This window comes from Mesoplodon mirus, assembly GCF_964341445.2.
Source record: "Mesoplodon mirus genome assembly, chromosome: 15".
NCBI classification, from domain to species: Eukaryota; Metazoa; Chordata; class Mammalia; order Artiodactyla; family Ziphiidae; genus Mesoplodon; species Mesoplodon mirus.
Genome location: NC_138991.1, coordinates 44,423,174 through 44,447,339, shown reverse-complemented (window position 1 = coordinate 44,447,339; position 24,166 = coordinate 44,423,174).

Genomic DNA, 24,166 nt, shown 5'->3' with positions numbered 1-24,166 from the left:
CAAGTGACATATGTCTCAGGGACCACACTCTCTTAAGTACCCAGAGGAAGCACAGAGGGGTTTGAAATTTCCATCTAAGACACTCTTCCACTCTCTGAGTGCCCATTGGATGCTCAGCACCAGAGAGAAAAGAGCATGAGCAGCATTAATAAGTACGTTGTAGAGTCGGCAGGTGTTAAGAGCCAGGGAGAACAATAAAGCAGGGAGGAGGATAGAAGTGAGGGTAGCAGACTGTGATTTTAAATCAGGGCTTCAAGGAGATCTCACTGGGAAGTTGACATTGGAGCAAAGGCTTGAAGGAGGGTGGGAGCAGGCCATGGAGTTATCCCAGGAAAGGAGGTTCCAGGAAGAGGGAGCAGCCAGTGCAAAGGCCCTGAGGTAGGGGATAACTGAGAAAGCAGCGTGGCTGGAGATGAGTGAGCAGGGAGAGTAGAGAGGTGTTGGGGGGAGGGGACAGGTCCTGGTGTGTGGAGTCAGTTACAAGGACTCCAGCATTTACTCTGAGTTGGGTGGGAGCCTGGGGAGGTTCTGAGTAGAGGAGAGACATATCTGACTTGGAGTATAACAGGACCACTCTAGATGCTGAATTAAGAAGGGGGAAACAGAGACCAGCTGGGGGCTAGTGAGTGAATCCGTGCAAGTAATGCCAGCGGCTCAGACCAGGGTGGTTGCAACGAGGTTCTGCATCTGTGTCAATTTTCAAAAGCAGGTCGAGCAGGATCTGAGGTGGGATGTGTAAGATGCCTTTGAGGTGTTTGGCAGGAGCTCCTGCAAGGACAGAGCTGCCCTGTGCTGAGCTGGAGCCGGTGGGGTCGGGGCACGGGGAAGCTCCAGAGTTCTGACTGATGTTGCCCTGGACCTTGTACTCAAAGTGAGGATAAGGACGAGGGGGTGGAGATTGTGCCACCAGAGGGAGCCACTGCATGTGTCTACACACCCTTCCGGAACCGAATCCAAACTCATGAGCAAGCCCCTTGGATAGGATACCTATTTTTATCCTCAAATAATGTTACAGTTGCCTTGGGTGTGGACAAGTGTTAAAGAAAAATTATTCATGACACTTGTTAAGACAGTAAGGCAGCCTTTATTCAGGGACCACTGCAAAAGGAGTTTTGCCACAGGAGAGAGATTGGGCTGAACTCTGAACACAGGGACAACAGGGGATTTATAGCCACGGAGCAGGGGGGCGGTCAGTGGACGGAGGAAACCTCAGGGCTGGGGGGATTCTGGCTAAAGTGACTTGACAGGATTCCTGCTAAAGGCGGCCAGGCAGGATAAGCTGTCTGGAGTGGGGAATGAGGAACTTGATTGGCTTTCAAGGATGAGGGATTCTTGCTAAACTGAGCCTGTAGGATTCTTGCTAAAACTGGAGTAAGCCGGCCAAGGACAGAGCCCAAGGTCAGGGCCTAGTTGAGAAGAAGGCTCAGAGGAGCCCGACTAAGGTTTGGTCAAGGAGGGTCTTTGTCTGGGGTGGGGCTGGGGTGGGGAGGGAGCTTGTTTAGGAGGCCAGAAATGTGGGCCCAAGCCCCTGTCCCCTCCTCTTCAGACACTGTCAAAGGCCAAGGCCTCCTGTCTCCCGACCGGGGATTGAACCCCGGCTACGGCAGTGAACGCACCAAGTCCTAACCACTGGACCACCAGGGAATTTCCCCCCAATGCCTCTGCTTAACCTACTCAAGTACTGCCCTCTGCCGGCCCCAGGACAAGGTCTAGATGTCCCAGTTTGCCTTTCCAGGTCCTGTACGGCTGGCCCTGCCCACATCTCAGCCCCTCCCATGCCCCCCCCACACACACCAAGCCGCTTTGCGCTTCCTGATAACAGTCCCCCAGGCCTCGCCCGCCTCCCTCCCTCCCCCTCCCTCTGCCTGGATGCCCTTGCTGTGCTGATCCTGTGCCTTCTTCAAAGTGCTGGTCACACATCGCTCCACGCACGGCAGCGCCTTCCTTGGCTCTGTCCTCCTCCGTCTGGCCCTTCCTCACCCCTCCTCTGAGCTGTGATGTCTGTGTTCACGCTTGTCTCCCCCACGGGCCTGGGGGGCCCTCAAGGTCACCTCCACCGGCAGCCTGCAGGCCAAGTTTGGCCCATGAGCATATTTTGTTTGGCCTGGTTAGAGTTGGCCTCCACAGGGTGCTAAATTTTCATGAGTTGCCAACATTCAATAATCATGATTTCACATAAAAATCTAGACTTTCAGCTTCTCTGGCAAGATCAAGATACCTGCCGACACTGGGCCTGCATTTTTGCCTGGCAACCATTGCCAAAGTTCCCCGTAAAGCGGATCACAAGGGACCACAGTCCCACTGGGCCCTTCCATCGTTAAGGATACCTGTGGGGAGCCCCTGGGGGCATTTGAATTTGAGAACCTGGAATCAAGGCCCCAAACATTTTTGATAACACCATTTAGCACGTCTGTGGTGCTAAAAGTCAGGGTGATGGTTAGTCTCGAGGTGGCATAGTGACCGAAAGGGGCCCCTGGGGGTGGGGCTTCTGGGGGCTGGTCACATAGGTGTGTGCACTTTATGAAAACTCATTGAGCCATACAGTTGGGAACTGTGCCCTTTTTTATATTCAACAAAATTTACCAGAAAAACTGTTGCTGTTAATTATGAAATTCATACTTTTCAGGAACCATGAATATGCTTTGAAGGGACACGACCCAAATGCATCTCACTTTCTACTTGGACTGGGCTGCTGCAAACACTCTCACCAGCTTCTGGACCTCCTAAGTCACTTCCTGTTTTCTTTCTCTTTTTTTTTTTAATTTATTTATTTGTTTTTATTTTTGGCTGTGTTGGGTCTTCGTTGCTGTGCACGGGCTTTCTCTAGTTGTGGTGAGCAGGGGCTACTCTTCGTTGCAGTGCACGGGCTTCTCACTGTGGTGGCTTCTCTTGTTGCAGAGCATGGGCTCTAGGCACGCGGGCTTCAGTAGTTGTGGCACGTGGGCTCAGTAGTTGTGGCTCACGGGCTCTAGAGCACAGGCTCAGTAGTTTTGGCGCATGGGCTTAGTTGCTCTGTGGCATGTGGGATCTTACCAGACCAGGGCTCGAACCCGTGTCCCCTGCATTGGCAGGCAGATTCTTAACCATTGCGCCATCAGGGAACCCCAGTCACTTCCTGTTTTCTAAACCTTCAAAATAAAGCCTGGGAAACCAGAGCATCTCTGGCCTCCAGGCCCTCCTAATTATAGCAAGGGATTAGCCAATTTCCAATTACTGGTGAGGTTTTTTAAACATTGACTCCCAAGGTATCTAAGCCTAATACACACTTTACTCCCTAGTTCATATGCCTCTCCAGGGCTTCAGTGAAAGCCGGCCTCGCAACGCTGGTGTGTTTATGAGGCTGCCTACTGCTTGGGGCCAGTGTTCCCAGGGGAGGAAGGGACCCTGGAGCTCTGTGCAAAGAAGTCCCAGGGTGTGGGGTCTCCGGAGGAGAAAGGAACCCACTTTATTAGCAAGTGATCAACTGGAGTTTCTTTGAAACTGTCTTAACTCTTCCAACAACTACTCAAGAAGAATTTAACAGGCCCTGGCTCTGTGCTAGGCTTTCAACGAACAAGACCAACCAGGTCCATACCTTCATGGGGCTATGTTCTAGAAAAGGAGACAATAACGAGCAAGGAAACCGCTCACACATTCAATAATTGCAGATGGTAAAACAGGATGCAAGAGACAGCAGCCAGGGGCCTCACTGAGGAGGGACGGTTGAGCTGGGTTGTGTTAGCAGATGTCCCGGATCGAGGGTGGAAGGTCTGAATTTTAATCCTGGCTCTGCCACATCTGGGCCACCCCTACCTCTCAGAGCCTCAGCTTTCTCATCTGTAAATGGGGAAGGGGTCTCCTCACCACAGGAGGAGACTTCCATCCCCTGTCACTCTCAACCCTCACAAGGCTAGTTGCCTCCATTTGACAGATGAGGAAACTGAGGCATGGAGAGAGAAGAGGCTTGGAGTGCAGGGGGTTGGGGAGAGCTCCTATCCCACGGCCTTGAACACCAACCCAGGAGCTAAGATCTTACCCCATCAGCGATGAGGATCCAGTGATGACTGTGGAGCCTAGAGCATGACACACCCAGGGTTGTGTTTCTGGAAGGTTGCCCAGGGGGCCGGCAGGGTAGGTGGCTGGGAGGTAAGGAATCCTGGAGATGTGTCAGGAGGCTCATGCTGTGGTCCACACCTGCTCTGGTGATGAGACGGAAGCCTGGGTTTGTTATCTGGCCGCATTCACAGAGAACAGGCTAGGGCACACATGCACCGCAGGACGTCTGCTCAAAAATGTGCTCAGAAACCACAGCCGTAGGGTGACCAACAAATCAACCTGAGCTCTGACGTCCGGGGCAGGAGGGAAGTGAGCCAGTCCTGGAGAGAAGTGGGAGGAGGACAGGAGGGCCTCACACTGGTCCCCACCATCAGCAGTGATGTCCTCTGGATGATGACAGGCCAGGGAAGATCTCAGGGGGATGGAGCATGAATGAATCACGAGAAAGAGCGTGGGAACATTTATTTAGGACTGAGGGCACGTCAGGCACTTTGGCTGAAGGGATGTAACTGAACCCTTATGGAATTCTTAATCTCAGCTGGAGAAACTGAGGCTCAAGAAGTAGCAGGGCAGGGGCCGGAGTCCAGGGCCTGGCTGGCTGTCGTCTTCAGGTGAATCAAGTGTCCAGGTGAAAGCCCCATAGCCCACTGACTCCCCTCCTTGTTTCCAGCACTCAGTGGGATTTTTCTCAGTCCTCAGGGCTGTAGCTGGTTTGTTTTACTCCAGTCTTGAGGAGGGACAGTGAGGAAGGCTGGGGAGAAAACAAACATTCTAAGGTGTCTCCTGAAACGAGCCGTTCTTGGGCTGTCTTTCCGAGTCCGTTTTTCCCCCAAGCTGTTTTTTGCTTCACTCTTCTGCCCCCTAGAGGCTGAGAATGGGGCGGCAGGCTCTGCTTCCCTGGACCAGGAAGAAAGCCCCCTTTCTCCCCATCCACCCTCCACCAAGAAGCTAAAATTGCCTCCACAGCGACCTGAGGGACACCTGGGACTCGATTAGGTGATTGAGAGCAGAGGTCTCCAAGTGGGCGTAAAAGTTTATAAATTACAAATATATTACCAGCAGTATAAAGCATATATAAAAACTAAAAATATTTAAAGGAGGACATAAAGATTAAATAAACACGGCTTTTAAATGTTTCTATTTTACTTACTAACAGTATAATAAACCTTTTGGCCCTCCTCTGAACATTCTTTATAACATATTTTTACAGCTAGCAATGCAACTGCATATGCTTTCTTAAATTTTTTGAAAAGCATGGGTTAACACTCTGTGCTGTCGTGATTCAGGAGTCTGGTTCTATGTAGAGTTATTTCCATACTTGATTTGGCTGTTAGAGCTGAAAAGAGCGCTTTCATTTGGATTTATACAACGATTTCTAAATCCAAATGAAAGAAGCACCTCATGGGCTGTGCTTTCTAAATACCAATATTCATATTTTAGTCCCATTCTCAAAATAGGGAACTGTTTTTGGTGAAATCTGGCTAATCTACATTCGTCTTTCTAGATATCCATCACTAAGTCCGGCAAACAAATCAGAAGATTAGTATTCATGTATTTTTAACAAATGGATTCAAAACCCCCTGAAAGTTTTCTTTTTGGAAGCTTTTTGAAATTGGTTGGAATCTTCCGTTTTCAAGTTCTTAAAGTGTGTGCAGACTTGGAGAGTTTCTAAGGGAAACAAACTTTCCTTGCTTTTTGGCAATACAAGCTCATAACAATGGAAACATTTCCAAACATCTGCTTTCAAAATGCTCTTTCCAAAGATGTAAAAAAGCAGTTACATTCTCTCCCATTGTTTAAAAATTACCTTCCTCTTAGAGGAGCAGATTAGGTGCTTTATTTTCAGGGGGACAAATAGTCGACAGTCATGTGTCACCCCAGAAGAGGTCAGCGAATGTGGGCGCTTGTCTGTAAATACATGAGCCTCATCTCCAGGCTCAGCAGCTGTTTGAAGTCACACTCAGGGTCCCTCCCCATCTCGTAACAAGCAGCCGCATAGCACAGGGAGATCAGCTGGGTGCTTTGTGACCGCCTGGAGGGGTGGGATAGGGAGCGCTGGAGGGAGGGAGATGCAAGAGGGAAGGGATATGAGAACAGATGTTTATGTATAACTGATTCACTGTGTTATAAAGCAGAAACTAACACACCATTGTGAAGCAATTATACTCCAATAAAGTTGTAAAAAAAAAATAAAGGCAACTCCAATGTAAAAAAAAAAGAAGTATCACTGAAGAGTCTTCTATGCAAAGGTCTTGTTCTTAGTAGTAATAATATAAGTCATAAATACGATGATAGAGAATAGGGACTCTGTGCCAGGCCCTTTGTAAGCGGGCTCAGACGGATTAACTTACTATATCCACGAACAGCCCTGTGAGGCAGGTCCGATTCTAGACCTTTTTGACAGATGGAGAAACTATGGCACGGACGTGGTAAAACCATGAGAAGCCAACTGGACAGCATGTTTAGGACATCATTGCTGCGACTGTGACAGATGATACTGGCAAAGGGGAGACTGTTGATGGGGCCAGTGTGAGAACATGGGGACCCTCAAACTTGGGAACCAGAGCTTCCCCCACCACCCAGGAGACACCATGAGCTTCTAGCGGATTTGAGTCCAGGCCTGTGGTTTCGGCACAGCCCACAAGGGACACCCACACTCTGATGGGAGGTGAGGGACACAGAACTCACTGAAAAAGGGTGAATCTTGCCTGTGCTCGCACTGCCTTATCTTCCTCAGGTTTCTGATCAAGACATATATTCTGGAGCCTCTTACCTTTACCACACAATCTGTTCAACAGTAGAGATGCTCACACACACATACACACACACACACAACTGCCTGACACTCCTTTTATTGGTTTAGTCTCCCAAGTAAAGCAAAGAGAAAGACGATTTATTGAACATCTACTAAGTGCCATACGGTGTACCCAGACCTTTATACGCATGACCTCATTTTCTCCTTGCAATAGCCCTATGAGTCAGGGGCCCTTGTATCCCCATTTCATAGATGAGAAAACTGAGGCTGAAAGAGGAGTTGACCTGCCCAAGGTCAATGGCAGAGCTAGAGTTCAACCCCAGGTATGTGACTCCCATTCCTGTGGTCCAGGATACCTTGACCTGGCAGCCATCACTTCTGGAAGTTCCACCTGGCAACTCTCTGAGTGGTCAACTCTGTTCTGTGTGTTGGGAGGGCATTTCATTTATTTGTTTGTTTTTTGGTTTTCCTAATGGAATAAATTTGACATGTAACATTGTGTAGAGTTTTTGAGCAGAAAAGAATTCTACCAAGTTAGAAGAGGGTTACATTAAAATCGGTGAAGGCAGTGAAGCATGGAGAAACAGAAGTAGGAAGAATGGGATGTATTCCATTCCTGTCACCCCAGGAGTGAGGAAAACCAAACACTGGGTTCAACCCAGTGCAAGGGAGAGAGGTCCCTCATTGGGGTAAGTTTATCATGAAGAGAAAATCTACCGCCTGACCGGCACCCCCGAGGGGAGGCTGCCCCAGGAAGGGACTTGGCTGGGGTTTGTGAGCCAAGGGTGGGCACACAGGGGGTGGATTTAGGCTGTTGAGATGAATAAATGAGGTAGATCCCATCCTCGGCCCCCATTCTTTATCCATCCTGTATCTGTACCCTTTGCCATTTTACACTGTCCTTCCACAGTGGGCGGGGCCTGCTTCCCTGCCTCTTGACTTTGGACACGGCTTTGCCAAGACCATGAGGTCAAGATGTTGGTGGCTTGGTCCTCAGTCTAGGCCTCATGAGATTTTGCAAGTTCCCACTTGCACTTCTGTCGTCGCTGTGATCAGAACACACCTGGGCTAGGCTGCTGGCCCCAGGAGGGGGACCTTGATTGATAGCCCCCGCAACTGGTTCCCAGATACATGACCAAGCCAGCCAAGACCAACAGAGCTCCCTCGCCAAGTCCAACCTGCCTGGATTCCTGACCTCACGTTCTCACACCACGCCAGCTCTTTCTTAGATGATGGGGAAGTTTCTCTTTCCCAGAAGCCCCAGCAAATGGCTCTTGACGTCTCACTGTAGACAGAGCGAATGGGATGCTCTGACTGGCTTAAGACAGTCAGGACCCACCCCTGGAGCTGCGTCTGGGGTCAGTCCCTGCTCAAACATCATGGAGGAGACAGAGAGAGGTGGCTACAACAATTATCTATTGCTGTGTTAACAACTTGCAAAACGTAGCAACAATTACTATTTCTCATGATCCTGTGGGTTGGAATCTAGGCAACTATATTTCTCTCTCCTGGTACCATTCAGGGGTTGCAGTCTTCTGATGGCTCAACTGGGCCATAGGATCAATGAGGAGCTCACTTGTACACCTGGAAGTTGGTACTATGTTGGTGGGGTGCCTTAGTTCATCACGTGAGCCTCCCCTCCAGTCAGCTAGATGGAGCTCCTGTTTTGCGTGTGTCTTGGAGGTCTTAGAAGGCACAGGTGGAAGCCACAAGGCCTCCTAAGCTCTGCCCTAGGCACACACATGGAGTCACTTCCATGTATTCTATTGGTCTAAGCATTTCTGCCCAGATCTAAAGGGAGAGGGAGTATTGCAAAGGGCTGGTAGGTCTGCAAACAATCCCCACAGGTGATTAGGGCAGATACAAGAGAACAGATTCTGGATGGCCAAAATGGCCAATGACCACCACGAGAGGGCAGAGGGAAGCAATGGCAGAGAGTCCTTCCCAGGCAGTGGGTGGATCTTTCTGCCCACGGGTGCCCTGGCAACTCAGCCAGCGATGCCCCTAGAGACAGTGCTCGCATCAAACACAGGAATGTTCCTGGGACCTAGGCCCAGGGATAATCTTTGAGATCAGGACAGTAGGGGGTGGGATTACATGTCTCCCTCACTAAATTGAGTCATGAAACTTGTATTAAGGGATATAGTTTGTCAACGTCAAGAAAACAAGGCAATTCTGGGCAGACCCATTAAAAGCAAATCCTTCTCCACTATCGCCATCGCCGGTCCTGATGGAATTGTGAAATGACAGGGTGAAGAGGCGGGTGGGGGGTGGCAGAAGGGGCTGTCTAATCTGCTAATTGCATGCAAAGTGCTTTCCCAGGCCCCTAAGAATGCAGGCACACAGCAGCCACATCCAATTTCCCAAGGTTTCTTTGCAGAAAACTGCCTCCTTCACAGACATGAGTGACAGCTGCTTCCATCAGACACGGGAGTGTGTACCCGGCCATTTCTCCATCAACCAAGAAGGAGGGTCAAGTGTGGCTATGTCATTCCAGGAACCTGAACACCCCCCTCCTGCCCCCTCTGACTGAAGGCATCAGGGACCCAGACCTCCTAGCTGGAGAGACCCTCTGGGCCCTCTGGACCACTCTGCTTAGGGAATGGGGTCACACAAAGCCCCCACTTGGAAGACTATGATGTCACCCACATCCAGATTGGCCATCTCATAGGTATGTGTTGCTGGTCAAGCAACTTAGCCCCTCTGAATGTAAGATGGGTATGACAGAGTCCACTTAACCTGTGGAAAACTCCTGGTATGACTTTATTTTTTTTTTTTAATATGAGCCAAGATTTTAAATCAGGAGATCGAATACAAATAATTGGATTCTCCAGCTTCTTAGGGACAATCTAAAAGTCTGCCAGCACTGGGCCTGCATTCCCAGCTAGCAGAACTGGCTGGAACTGAGTAACTGTTTTAAATAGGATACAGTCTCCCCACTTTGCCACAGTCCCCACCACTCCCTATTGTCTTACATCAGATCTACTTTGCTCATTCCTATCCCTGACCTAATCCCAGCAGGCACTGGAGTTTGCCACCACTGGGTTAGAATTTTAGTTCCACTGTCCTCAGAGCTCCACCAGATCGTTATCCCAGGGTCCACCATCACTAAACCCACAGCTCAACATCTGATCTTTGTAGGGAGCCGTCATTGCTTCCTTCTGCATCCTCCATCGCTCCAGCCACCAGGGGACTTGGAAACAACCTCCCTAGGCAGGACTGGGGAGTAGTACTTTGTACTATTGTTGATTTTCAATTATTGTTTAAAATTCATATTAAAATTAACATGTACAGATTTGGACAATCAAATAATATCTCATAATACTCTGCCCACTCGCCCTCTAAATTCCAGCCATACTGGCCTTCCTTCTGTTCTCTAGCACATCCAGCTGATTCCTGCCACAGGGCCTTTGCACTAATATTCCTCCTTCCTGAAGACCGCGCTTGGGTCTCATTGGGTCTCAGCTCCAGGTCTTGAGGTCCCCGACCGTTCATCCTGTGACGTGCAGGCGTCCCATCCCTAGCATGGTCTCCTTCCCTCGGCATGATCCCAAATGGCCACGTTTAGTCATTTATGACTGTTGTTCATTTATGGTCTGTTCTGTCTTCTCCGCTGGAACACCAGCTACATGAGGGTGGGACCAGGCCTGCCACTCACTGTTGAGTCCTGTGGGCCTAGAACAGAGCCCGGGATGTAGCATCCCTGAATGTTTGTCAAAGAAAGAAGTGAAGAAGCAAGTGGGGGCCGGGGGGAATGGAAGAGGCAGACACAGCCACAGGCACCTTGCCCACCTCCTTTCTCACTCTGCCTCTGGCGAATCGAACCCAACCCTCACCTGCAAACCTGACCCAAGTATAGCAGCTGCCCATCTGGGGGAGCAATGGGGGCAAGTAGAGAGGAGCCCTAAAGAGATTCTTCCAGAAGTCCCAGGCCCGTCTCAGCCCAGACTCCATGAGGTGGCCAGAGAGGGATGCTGGCTTCAACCACCCAGTTGAGATTCTTTTCCATGGCATGTGGCAGGACTAATAGCATGGGCTCCTTTGTCAGACACGTGTGTTGGGATCTGGGCTCCATCACTTACAACCTTGTGCAGGACATTTACCATACTGACCTCCATTTCCTCACGTGTAAAGCGGCGGCAGTCTCACTGATGCTGCAGACGTTAATTCAGATAATATGCAGGTAACAGGCCACCCAATGAGACTTTTTTTCCTGTTTTGTCCGTGCTTAGCAGCTAAGGTCCGAAGCCGAGGACCAAAGCTTCCAGGGATCCCACATTCTAAGTAGAAGGAGGCTCTGTGAGAATTGTATAGACAGACTGGGGATGCCTTTAAGGAAAGGCATCTTGTTTGTCAGCTGGATGCTGGTAGAGGTAGAGGCTCCACAGGCCCACACTGGTGCCCCTACAGGAGAGAAGCATGGGCAGAGAGCTTCCTCGGGGCCCACGGAGGTGCGTAATGCAGCTTTATTTTCAGCTCTTCTCCTCCATTGTGGGGTAGAAGGTGGGGGTGTGTAGCAGTTAACTAAAGGCCAAGATAACACTGTGTAACAAAGAGCCACAAAACCTCAGTGGCATCAACAACACACATGTATTTAGCTCAGGAATCTGCAGTGACCGGGGTTGGATGATCTAGAATGAGCTGGCTAGGACAGCTCTGCCGATCTCCATTGGGCCTACTCACATGTCCAGGGGCTAGCTGGGGTCAGCTGGTCTCAGCTGGGTCATCTGGGCAGCTCCACGATCTCAGCCGAACTCACTCTCATGTCAGAGGGGTGGCTGGGGTCTGCTCATCTCAGCTCGGCCTGCTCGCCTGTCTGGGGGTGACCGAGGCTGGGCTCTGCAGGGCAGCTCTGCCGAGCTTGGCAGGCTCACTCAGGTGGCTGCAGCTGACTCGTGTTGGTGACCTAGGGTGGCCTCGGCTCCTCCCCGTGTGTCCTTCATCCTCCTCTTGGGATCAGGAGGGTGGTCCAGGCCTACTCTTCATGACAATAGTACAGGTACAAGGAAGTGAGCACGAGGCCCCTGAAGGTCTAGGTCAGAACTGACATGCTGTCGCTTTTTTTGCCAGAATTCAGCCTCTGTTCACCAGTGCGGAATAGAAACACGGAGACAGAGTTTTGGGTGAAGTAGAAAAGAATAGCTTTACTGCTGTGCCAGGCAAAGGGGGTCACAGCAGGCTCATGCCCTCAAGACTGTGTGTGCCGCCCTGGAGGGGGTAGTGCGGAGTCTTATAGTGTTCAAGGAGCAGGGCGTGGTCAGTTCGTGGACATTCTTCTGATTGGTTGGTGGTGAGGTAATCGGGAGTCAGCATCATCAACCTTCTGGTTCCAACTGGTCTGGGGTCTACGCGCTTGTGGGCAGCGTACAGTTAACTTCTTCCACCTGGTGGGGTTTTCAGTATCTGCAAAACAGCTCAAAGGACGTGGCTCAGAATATTATCTATAGTCCCTGAGGAAGAACTAAAAGTCCTTGACTTTGTTTAATGGCTAAAGTATTATTATATTGTCTTGCTCGACTGTTTTCCTTTCTTTCTGCATTTTCTCACTTCTCTGATTAAATTTATTCTTTGACTAAAGGTTTTCTACAGACAAAAGACAGGCAGAGGACATGGGTAGGGGTCTATTCTAGGAAGGCCTCATAGGTCCTGCTTGGTTACACTTTTATTTTACCTTACTGGCCAAGGAAAGTCCATGGCCAAACCCAAGTTACACTCCGCTGTAGTGGGAGGAGCTGGAAGCCACAGACAAAGGGAGGCATAGGAGGGGTGAAGAACTGCAGCCGATAGGGCTCCACTGCACGGGGCTTGGCTCCTGGAGTTTGGGGGTGCACTTGGGAACCTGGCATCGGTGGCCAGAGACTTCTGAAGGTGAGAGGCCCCCTGCAGGGACCCTGGCCCACAGATGATCTCCACTTGAAGGGCCTGTGGTGGTGTGCACCTGGGGAGACCAGGGGAAATCGCATTTCTTCTCTGTGGCCCTCAGAAGGGTGGGAAAGGACTCTTTTTATCCCCAGTAGAGATTAGAGGAGGAAAGGAGGTCTCAGGACCACTCCTGGGACCACAGAACTGAGACATGGTGTGGACTCCCGGCCTGAGTCCGTGGTCCATGGTGGGGACTGAACCATGGTGAGGTCCAGGTGAGGCTGGCTTCTGCTCCATGATGTATGTGGGACCCCTCTTCAGGCAGTTTGCAGGGTCAAGGGGAGGGGAGGAGCTCTGAGGTGAACTGAAGACTGAGATTTCGAAACATGCAGGCCTGAGCCTACGACTGAAATGAGGCGGTTCCAACAGAAAGGGACCAGAAGCTGCGGAATCAGGCCAACATGGCACTGAGGGACAGAGTATAGTTGAGGGCAATTATGTGAATAATAAAAATACAATAAATACAATAATAATAACAATGCTACCAGCTAACATATACACCGCTTCTTGTGTACCAGCCAGTGTTCTAGTGCTTTATTTATTTATTTTAAATATTTATTTATTTATTTATATTATTTATTTATCTTTGGCTGCGTGGGATCTTCGTTGCTGTGTGCAGGGTTTCTCTAGTTGCAGCGAGCGGGGGCTACTCTTTGTTGCGGTGCACGGGCTTCTCATTGCGGTGGCTTCTCTTATTGCAGAGCACGGGCTCTAGGTACGTGGGCTCAGTAGTTGTGGCGTGCAGGCTTAGTTGCTCCGCGGCATGTGGGATCTTCCCGGACCAGGGATCAAACCCATGTCCCCTGCATTGGCAGGCGGATTCTTAACCACTATGCCACCAGGGAAGCCCCATAGTGCTTTATTTAGATTTAGTAACTCTCTTAACCTTCACAACAGCCCTATAATACTGTTACTATATTAATCATTATGTTATTATTATCTCCATTTCAAAGATGAGGAGGCTGCGGCAGAGACGCTCAGAAACTTGCCCAGGGTCACACAGAAAGAGGCAGGGGCCAGGATTTGATCCCTGGCAGTTGAAATTCCAAGGCTTGTAGCTATTCTGTCTCCTTATTTTTTAAGAAATGAAACCATTTCATGTTTACACACCAGTGAGTTAGATGCCCCAATAAACCAGCCACTTAATAGGTTCTCAAGAAATGATAGTTCCCTGGCCTATTCCTCCCAATGACCTGGGCCCCGTTACCATGGTGACCCCTCCCAGGGGCGCTGTGGAGGGAGTTGAGCTGCAAGCTGGGATTCTAGGTTCTAAACCTGGCTCGACCCTGGCTCTCACATCTGGCTTGTTCCCCACTCTGGCCTCGGGCTCCCAAGCTATAAAACAGGGGCATTGAACTTGGCCGTGACCAGGGAGGCCATGTCAATACCACCCGGAGAGGCCATGTGCTCTCTGCCTCCTCAGACAATTCCTGCTCTCCCAGATGGTATGCGTGGATGTGCATGTGTATGTCAAAGTCACAGGCTGTGTCCCCAGGGTGGCAGCCATGCAGAACAGGGCAGAGCATCTGGAGGCAACAGGCGGCCATAGGGACAGCCCAGGAAAGCCTCACTGTCCACCAGCCCCCTGGACCTGCCCAGACCATCCCGGGACACCAGGGCCAGCACTGCGGGTGAGGGGTGCTCAGGAAGAGCCCCATCTGCGTCACATGTGGCAGGAGAGGGCTGACCAGCAAGCTGCCACCATGCCTGGGCTCACAGCCCTGCCTGCTGTGTCTCTGAGCATCTCTGAGCTTCTGCCTCGAAAGTGAGGATAACCATGCACCTCTCCAGGGGCATGAGGAGTGCATGAGGGACCTGGGGGGATGCCCAGCCCGGGACCATCTCCTCTCCTGACACCTGCTTTATGTCTACACCTGGCCCGTGTGTCTGACACTTTGCTCAAGCTGTCTCCGTCTTTTCCAATCAAGTATCAGCTGAACCCCCAGTCACCCCGACTGCTGCTGACCAGCCAAAGCCAGGCCTTCTGCGCTATGGGTTACACACCCCAGCGGCCCAAAGGAGCCTGTATCAGTAACAACCCGAAGGACCACTGTTCTACGACAACTGCTGCAACCCAGGCTTGAAGCTGAATACTCTACATCCATCATCTCATGTGGTCCTTCAACAACCCTGGGAGGAACTCATACTAACTCCCCTTTACAGCTGAGGACTGAGGACCAGAGAGCCTAAGTGACTTGCCTGAGGTCACACAGCTGGGCTGACTGACTTGTGTGTGGAAGCACAAGGGAGAGAGAAATCAGCCCACAGACAAGTGTAGCATCACTTTACAATATTAAATCTAATTCTATGACTTAGTATTGTGGGGTTTTTTTCATTTTCCCCCCAGTTTTACTGAGGTATAATTGACTTAGTATTGTTTTTTTTTTTAATTACTTTGGGGTTGGGGGTGGGGTGTTGGCACTACACTTTTCCAGTGTTTAGGGTCTGGCCCTGCATCTAGGAAGCAGTAGAATGTGAACTTGAACCCAGATCTGTCCGAACCTGACTCTCAGGACCTCGACAAGAACAGACAGACTCCAAGCTCCCAGGCACCCACCTCTCTGGCTGCGTCGGCACCTCCAGAGGGGGTCTGGGACTGCGGGGGCGGGAGGGGAAGACCGAGGACGGGGTCCCCAGGCCAGCCCCTCACACTGTCACCTGAGGGGAGGGTCTGTGGAGTGAGCCTAGCTGGAGGAGTCCTATGGATCCAGAAATACCTGTGTGGCCATCTAGTGGGCATAGGTCACACAGGCAGCTGCCCACCATCTTTTTTTTTTTTTTGCGGTACGCGGGCCTCTCACTGTTGTGGCCTCTCCCGTTGCAGAGCACAGGCTCCAGACGCGCAGGCTCAGCGGCCATGGCTCACGGGCCCAGCCGCTCCACGACATGTGGGATCTTCCCAGACTGGGGTACGAACCGGTGTCCCCTGCATCGGCAGGCGGACTCTCAACCACTGCGCCACCAGGGAAGCCCCATGCCCACCATCGTTTAAATAGCCTTTGTATCTGGGGGAAATTCTCGCAGTATGTGTCCATCTCCCGGCATAGAAGGCAATACACACGTCCCAGCCTCCCTGTCCCAGTCTCCCTGTTGCCATCACATGCGCCGACCTAGGATTCCAATTTGGGAGAGAGTCAAGTAGCTTCCTGGAGTAGGAGGCAGAGTGTGGTGGGGGACACCGAGATTTTAGAGGTGGTTGGTAGGACTGACCAGCGGTTGGAGTTTAGCTCCTCATAGCAGAGCTCCAAGCCTGGTTAAGGGTTGCCCGGGCAGCTTCCTGTTCTCACCAAGTCCTGCTGGTCTGCACTGAAAGGTGAGGCTGTTTGGACATGGTCATGAAGCGTCCCCTCCCTAGGGAAGCGAATGCTCTTGGTTCTCCCTGCTTGCCCCCTCAGAATGCAAGGCCAGGGCTGACCCCAAACTCTGCCCCTGGGAGGCTGGATTGGTGGGCAGAGGGGCCGGAGAGAAGATGGAGCGTGAGGATGGGGATGGGGACCGTCAGCTGTCACCACGTGCAAACTGCTGAAGACCAGCCAGTGAGCAGCCAACCCCTCAGGGGCCACATGGGTCGAGGCTTCATGTGGGCAACGGCCAGCATGTTGCCCAGACCAGCAGGACTGATGCCCATCTATGCCAGAACTCCGGCTCTGCCCCCTCTGACCTCACTTCTTGTTGCCAACTCCCTTTTCTACGGCCATGGCCTCTCCAGAGTTGTCTGGAAGAGCGGTGGGAGCTGGACCCCGGGGGTGGTTGAAGGTGGGAGGGGAAGCCCTAACCCGCAGGGCCCGGGTGGATTGGAGGGAGGCGGCAGAGTCACCTGAGCCCGGTCCCCAGGGTAGGGGAGGAAAGCTGAGGCTCAAGAGCAGGGGCCTGAGGCCTGCCCCAGGGCAACAGGCCACCCCCAGCCTGGAGGGTTGGAAAGGCAGGAGCTGCTCCACCACCCACTTCACTGCTGTGGCACCAAACAGCATCGAGTCCTCAAGCCCACTCACTCTGATTTTCTACTCTGCTGACGGGAAGGTGGAGACTTCAGGCGCCGGTGACAACCTGCTCTGTCCTTGTGGGGATGGTAAAGGTCAGATGTCACAGGCAAGGGTATGGCATGCAGACACACTTAGCTTCAGACATAGGATTGAGTCGTTTTCGGATATTCAGTCCTGAGGGGACCATGATCATCTAATAGTGGCCTTTTAGTCTGAGGATCCAAAGTCCAAAATAAGACCTGGATGTCCCTCCCCCAACCCCATAAAGACGTCTGCCTACCCCCAGAAGCCATCTTGGAAAGAAGAGGGGTGAGGGGGAAGGGAGACCTCTTGAGACAAGACACTTTCAGTCGGGAGTTTGACAAGTCTGCCATGGACAGCTGTGCAGGTTGTTCACCATCCAAGAAGGCCTGGCTAAGGGAGCAAGTGTGGGGTGAAATCTTGCTTACACTCCACTCTCCTGGTGCAGAGCTGCACCTATTTGGAGGAAGAGGTGCCTTTTGAAATTCTCACAAAACTTGTCTGAAGTTTGAACTTTAATGGAATATTTTATCCAGAAGAGCCTGTTTTAAATCTGGAGAGAATGATTTCTGTTTAATGGGCAAATTTTTAAAAAATACATTTTTCCGGCCACCAGTTTTGTAGTGTAAAATGAGATGATTTCTAGAAACAGGCACGTTTTGTGTACATCTGAGTCAGGTCAGAGCACAGAGTATATTTTGTCCGTCACCCCACACATGCGCATTGTGTACACACACACACACACACACACACACACACTCACTCTCTCTCTCGTAAGTAATCATGATGATATAAAGGACACGGACCACTTTCTTGAGGGCAGGACCCATGGTTATCCACGCGTCAGGCCTAGTCCTCAACCCAGTACTGGTCACAGTATAAACCCTCAGTGAATGTCTGGTGATGGACTGGCAGACTGAACAGGTGAGTGATGCATAAGTGATACACACCTTTGAGCTGAGGGTGGGTCAGACACGCATCGTTCTATTAAGGGAAACCTACACAGCTGGCCTTTGGTTCCACAGCCCCTGTGCACAGAGAAACCCCAAGGAGCCTTGTGCTCAGGGATGGACCAGAGTGCCCAGGGTCTCCCAGAAGTGCACTCCACCTGGGTCATCTATACAAACTGGATTCTGCAAATAGCTCTCAAAGCCACCAGGGGAAGCAGAAGCAACTGTGTGGAGCATACTGCGCGTCAGGAAGCAGTCCCGCTCCTCACATGCCCAGGCTCCAAAACCAGAAAGGGATGGGACCCGGCAGAACCAGTGAACCTGGGCCCCCAGGGACCCAGACTCCTGGCTCTCAGCTTCCCACTGTCCCCACAGCCAGCTCAGGCTCTGGCTCTGGGACTCCTCCAGCAGTTCCATCCACAAGCACTTCCTCTAAGGAAGAACAAATCCGACTCCAGGCATAGTAGCCACAGCACCTCTGGCAGGGAACAGAATTTGGAATCCCGTAGACCTGGTTTCCCGCCCTGCCACTTACAAGCTGTGTGACCTCAGGCAAGCCACATAACCCCTCTGGGCCTCAATGTCCTTCAAGTTCAAGGGTGACAGTGACAAATGTCCTGTCTCCTCAGCTCAGCAGAATACGAGCTTAGGGGACTTCTCTGGTGGTCCAGTGGCTAAGACTCCACGCTCCCAATGCAGGGGGCCCGGGTTTGATCCCTGATCAGGGAACTAGAACCCACGTGCCGCAACTAAGGATCCCACAGGCCACAACGAAGGTCCCACGTGCCACAACTAAGACCTGATGCAGCCAAATAAATAAATATTTATAAAAAAAAAGAAAGAGAGAAAGAGAAAGAAAAAAGAGAAAGGAGAGAAAGAAAAAGAGGGGAAGAAAGAGAAAGGAAGGAAGGAAGGAAGGGAGAGAGAGAGAGGAGGGGAGGGAGGGAGGGAGGCGGGAGGAAACGAGCTTAGGAATGACTGACAGGAGCACAGAAGCTTCCAAGGCCCCTCAGCGTGCCGGGCCATTTCCCCAGTGAGGCTGAGCGGAGGCTGAGCAGAGGCTGGCTCCTCCGTGAGCACGGGCATAGCAGAAAGAACGCAGGCTCTGGAACCACACAGACCTAAAACCAGACCCCAGCTTTGCCAATGACTTGCCGTGTGGCCTTGGGAAATTCACTTCCCCTCTCTGCGTCTCAGTCTCCTCATCTGTTAGCGTTTGCTCTGAAAGCAGCGGATCCTAAGGGCTGGGGTGGGTGCCTGCAGAAAGCAAGCCCTGGGCAGCATCTGGAAGGCAGTGGCGGCCTGTCTCGTCCTGCAGCGGGGGAGGCGGGAACCATTTTTGGAAATGCCACAGTACAGATCAGTAAGGTAATAACAGCCCCCAGAGCGTCCTTGGGGCTCCCAGCCCCTCCCCAGGTAGGCTCAGCAGGGGGAAGCTGGAGATGCTGTGCACATCCTTCTCTGGAGTCCGAACCACTTCTACTCCAGTGGCCTTCAGAGGCTGGAAGCAAGGTGGCAGCGACTCCAGGGGAGCTCAGGACCTGGGCAGAGAGAGACAGGGCGTGGGCTGGTTGCAGCCTCTGGACCTCAGGCCCCACCTCAGCAAAGTGGGGATAAGCCTTCCTCAAGGGCTCCCGAGATTGGACAGTATCTGTTTTGGTTTTTCCAGAAGGAGCCGCACCTCTGGACGAGTCTCTAGCCTCAGGCCCCAAGCTAACTCCAGACACCAACGTGGGTCCAAGAGACGAGGGCCCAGATTACCTCCTACAATGTTCCAGAGGGCACTTCTACCTCACTGGTCCCCGTCATGGCTTAGGCAGAAACAGCCAGACAGCTGGGGTCTCTAGGGGTCTGTGACCCACCAAAAGGTGTGTATATGCAGAGGCCTAAGGGGGCAGAACCCTGCCACACACATAACATCATGTTGTACACCCTGAAAGAGGTGTGTGCATGTACATACACACAAGGAAAGGTCTGGAAGGCCACCCACTGAGTCATTAAAATGACTTAAGAAACTTCTATTTTCTTTGTTTCTCTGAAAGGAACATGTATTGTTTGCACAATAAAGAGAAGGAAAATTGGAGCTGCTGGATGTGTTTAAATAATTAATCTTTCACCCTCCTTGCCCCCCACCACGGGCACCACACAGGGCTCTCGGCCTAGACCCAGGAGGCCTCATAACCCATGCCTGTGGCGAAACCCACCACCCCACCTAGGGCCCGAGCCAATCAATTAACATGGCTTTTAAAAGATGTTTCCAAATGATGCGGACAGGGAAGAGCGGAAAAGGGAGTCCCTGAGCTGAAGAAATCCTTCACTGAAGAGCCGTTCTCTCAAGTGCTTTTCCCTAAGGAGCCTGAAAGGCCAGGCATTCTGAGAAGACACCAAGGACGCAGCTTCATTGTGTTAAAAATTAGTGCCAGGAGAGACCTCAGTGTGACTCCAGCTTCCTCCTTTGAGGAAAAACCCATTTAGATACATCTGGAAAATCCTCACACACTCAGTATTTTGGGGGCCTGCTCCAGGCCCTACACTGAGCGCTGGGGACACAGATGCTCCCCTGCCTTCAAGGAGATCTCATCCCGGTGGGGGACAGAGGCGCCGTATGGTTAGTAAGGAAGCCTCGCTGTCAAGGGGCGTGCAGGAGAGCTTCTGAGTGGAGGACCTGGAGGAGGGCAGCCAGCTCAGGTCCAGAGGGTCAGGGAAGACCCCAGCTTTCCCCTGGAGCTGGTGTGGGGATGAACCAAATTGGTCAAACTGCAACCACCAAAATGCTGGCTGCGCAGAATACAATGTTGCTCGTCGTGTTTATCTCAGGGCTGGGGACCAGCTCAGAGTCGATCCCTCCTGATGAGCCAGGCGGCTGCACCTGAAGCTGAAAGGAAGGACGCCGGGGATCGTCTGTCTTCCAGACACAGCAAGCCTCCCAGGGCCGGACACTTTCTCTTCCAGGACTAGGGAGAACAGAAGTCCCAGTTTACACCTGTCGCCCCAGAGTTATTGTGATAATGTCTCTTTTCACTCAAGACATCCTGGTTTGGGGAAAAACAAATTATAGTCATCCTACCCCACCAAAGCTTCATGGCAATCTTCAAATGTCTCCAGTCAGCGCCAGCCTGCTTGCCAGCCTTAAGATGCCGTCACAACTGTGTTTTCAGCCTTCCTCTGTCCACTTGCCCAGAGGTGAGAACCTGCTCAGATGATCATCACCTGCAGTGAAGCCTCCCCTGATCCTCAGCCCTCCCCTAATCCCCTAGTTCTACAACCCTCTGTCCATTTGCTGGACTCCTAACCTTGATCACAGTCCTAAGTACTTAGATTCTGCAACAATCTGTTTGCCTTTCTCCTCACTGGTCTGTGAGTTCCTTGCAGACACAGGCTGTCTCATTAATCTCCAAATCCTTCCCTCGCAGCCCAAGCACCTGGCTTATGGAGGCATTTGGTAAGTCTGTAAAATTGACGAGCCACCACCAACCATGGCTCCCGTCAAGGTCCCTCTCCCTGGTCCCAGCTGCCTCACAGAGGTGTCACTCGGGGACACTAACATTGCTCAGAAGTGGGCAGGAGCCCTGGTTAGGCTGCCACTAAAGAGCCAGGAGGCCCTGGGGCTCAGGGTCCCCACGATCCACAAAATTAGGGGCTGATTTGGTCAAATGGTCTCAGTGGAGCCTTACAGCTCAGACATTTTGCAACTCTGAAGTCTAACTTTCATCCTTCTTCTGAATAGAAATCAGGCCCCAGTGATATCACAAGCCTCAAAAATATTTGACCCAGCAATTTCACATGTAGGAACTGAACCTATGGAAATAATCACACAAGTACCAAGATTTATGTACGAGGACGTTCACTGCAGCATCATTTGTAATAAGAAAAACTGTAAACAAATCATGGTACAGCCATATGATAGAATACTGTTAACGACTGCAAGTTTGTGTGCCTGACGCCCAGTGAGGCCAAATGGAAACATCAGAGTTTGGAGCAGAGAAAGGTTTATTGCAGGGCCACGCAAGGAGATGGGTGGCTCACGCCCCACAAAACCCCAAACTACCTGAAAGCTTGCAGCAAAGCATTTTAAAAGGTGAGGGAGGGGTGTGGCTGGTTGTTACAAACTTCTTGGTGCAGGAATCCTTTGTCCCCATAGGTCAGGTCACCATGTTCCTGTAAACCTCCAACAAGCCAAGTATTATTCTCTGTTCTGCAACATTTTATCTCTGTATAAGCAGAAAAGTGTAATACTCTTAAAAGGTATAGCCCTTGGGACATTGGGATTGACATATATACACCTGTTGATACTATGTATAAAATAGGTAACTAATGAGAACCTTCTGTGTAGCACAGGGAGCTCTACTCAATGCTCTGTGGTGACCTAAATGAGAATGAAGTCCAAAAAAGAGGGTATATATATATCTATACGTAAAGCTGATTGTAAAGCAACTATAAGCCAATTAAACAAAAAAAGGTATAGCTTTGAGAATAGGCTGTCCTGTGTATTTCAGGCTACAGGCAACATTCTTAACTGGAAGCAAAGGCAAGAGAACACAAAGATTAAAGTAAAAGAAACAGATCTAACATGGAGTCAGATTTGTTCTTCCCTATTACAATACCATCCACCATTAAAAACCATGTTTTAGTAGAATATTTAACAACATGAGAAAATGGTCATGTTAAATAAATCAAAAGGAGACTACAAAAACAGGACCTCTATTAAAAAAAAAAAGGAAAAGGAAAATCATACATGTTTGCAGACAAATAGGGAAATGTTGAAAGAAAATTCACCAAAATATTAACAGTGGTTTTCTCTGGGCACTGGGATTAGATGACCCTATTTTTTTTTTTCCTGCATTTTTTACATATTCTTCTACAACATTTTGTAGTTGGAGGGGGAAAAAAGGCTGTTAAAAAATGTCAACCCTCCGTTGTGTGAGGCCAATGGTAGGCAATGGAGGAAAATGCCATAAATTGTGAAAACCAGAAAATTTCATCAGAACCCTTCCCAAAGCCAGCGGCTGTGCCTTTGGTGGATGTAAATGACATAAACCAGAGGAAAAGCAGGACATGGGCATCAAATGGAGCCGAGACAACCTCCTTGCACCCAAAGGTGGCAGGGAAAGCAGCCCACCTCATTGAAACCCCCCAGCCATTATCTGTCCCCAGCTGAGACTGACCTAAAGGCTCCCTCTTGTCCATCTCTATCCTTTCCCCATCCCCTTCCTCAGATCACAAAGACAGTTTCTGGATTTGCCAAGGGCCTGAGAACTTATCCAATTCCACCCAGGCGTCCTAAGGCCTGCTCTGTGCCAGGACCTATGTGGGGCACTACAGTCAAGAGAAATCGGATCAAGACCTGTCTGACCTCCCTCCCAGGGAAGGAACCCTTCCTGCAGGTCACCCAGCCTCTTCTTGTCCCCCTCCAAGGACTGGGAGCTCACTACAATCCATGCAGCTGGGGCCACGCCCATCAGTCTTAGAATAAAAATCCTCCATCCCAGCCCACCTCACTCCTCAAGGCCTTTCCTCTACCGTCCCAAGTCCTGCCTTGTGCTCCACCCAAAGGTGGGGCTCACAGGCGACCAAACCCATTCCCTCACCCGCTCGGTTGTTAGGCATTCAAAAAGCCCTTTCATCATCTTGGGCACAGGCAGCGCTCCCGGCCTTGCCTAGCAGGCAGGTGAGGTGGTGTTTATAGCCCAGGAATAACTGGGTGCCAATTCCCTTCTGTAGAAGAGCGACTGAAGTTTCAACTCCCTCCTCTATGAACTCTGAACTGGGGCTAGCTGCAGCTGGGAGGCCGTGACTGATGCGGAGCAAGGGGCTATGTGCACGTGTGCACGCACACGCACGTGTGCGTGCACACACGTAGCTCAAATCCAGCCCACGTCCCCACCCCCACCAAAGTTATTCTTATAAAGAAAGACCTCCAAGTAGAAGCCATCAGCCCCCAACTCCCTCCCCAGTTCTGTCAATGAGCCTTCACATAACACTCCTACCCTCACTTTCAGGTGAGCAAACCTCTTCCTGCCAGGCGTGGTGTTCCTCATTAGAAGCAACCCCAGTCCTGTCTGTCCAGTCCCCGTCACACCTAAAGCAGGAGGAGCTGCCGATCCGTTATCCTAGAAACTTCAAGGACAAGTGCCATTTCTGCACATGAACAGCTGGTCAAGGCCTCACCTCTCTGACACACCAGCAAGCCCTGAGTCCCACCCACTCCTCGCCCCTCACACGGCTACACCCTCCCCAACCCCCATTCTCAGACAATCCATTAAGAGACCTTCACCTCCCTATTGTCCTCAGGCGAGATTCTGGTCCACTGAGGGGTCTACTCTCTGGGAGGGGGAGGAGTGGGAGCCCACGTTTTGAGAAGCAGGGGTGTGGACATCATCTGGACTCCAGGCCCACCTCAACCACTAGGGTAGCTGTCAGACCAAGTCCCCCACCGTCCCTGAACTTGAGAAACAGGGACCCTGCGTCTTCTCACTGTTAAAGATGTTGTCGAGAAGAGG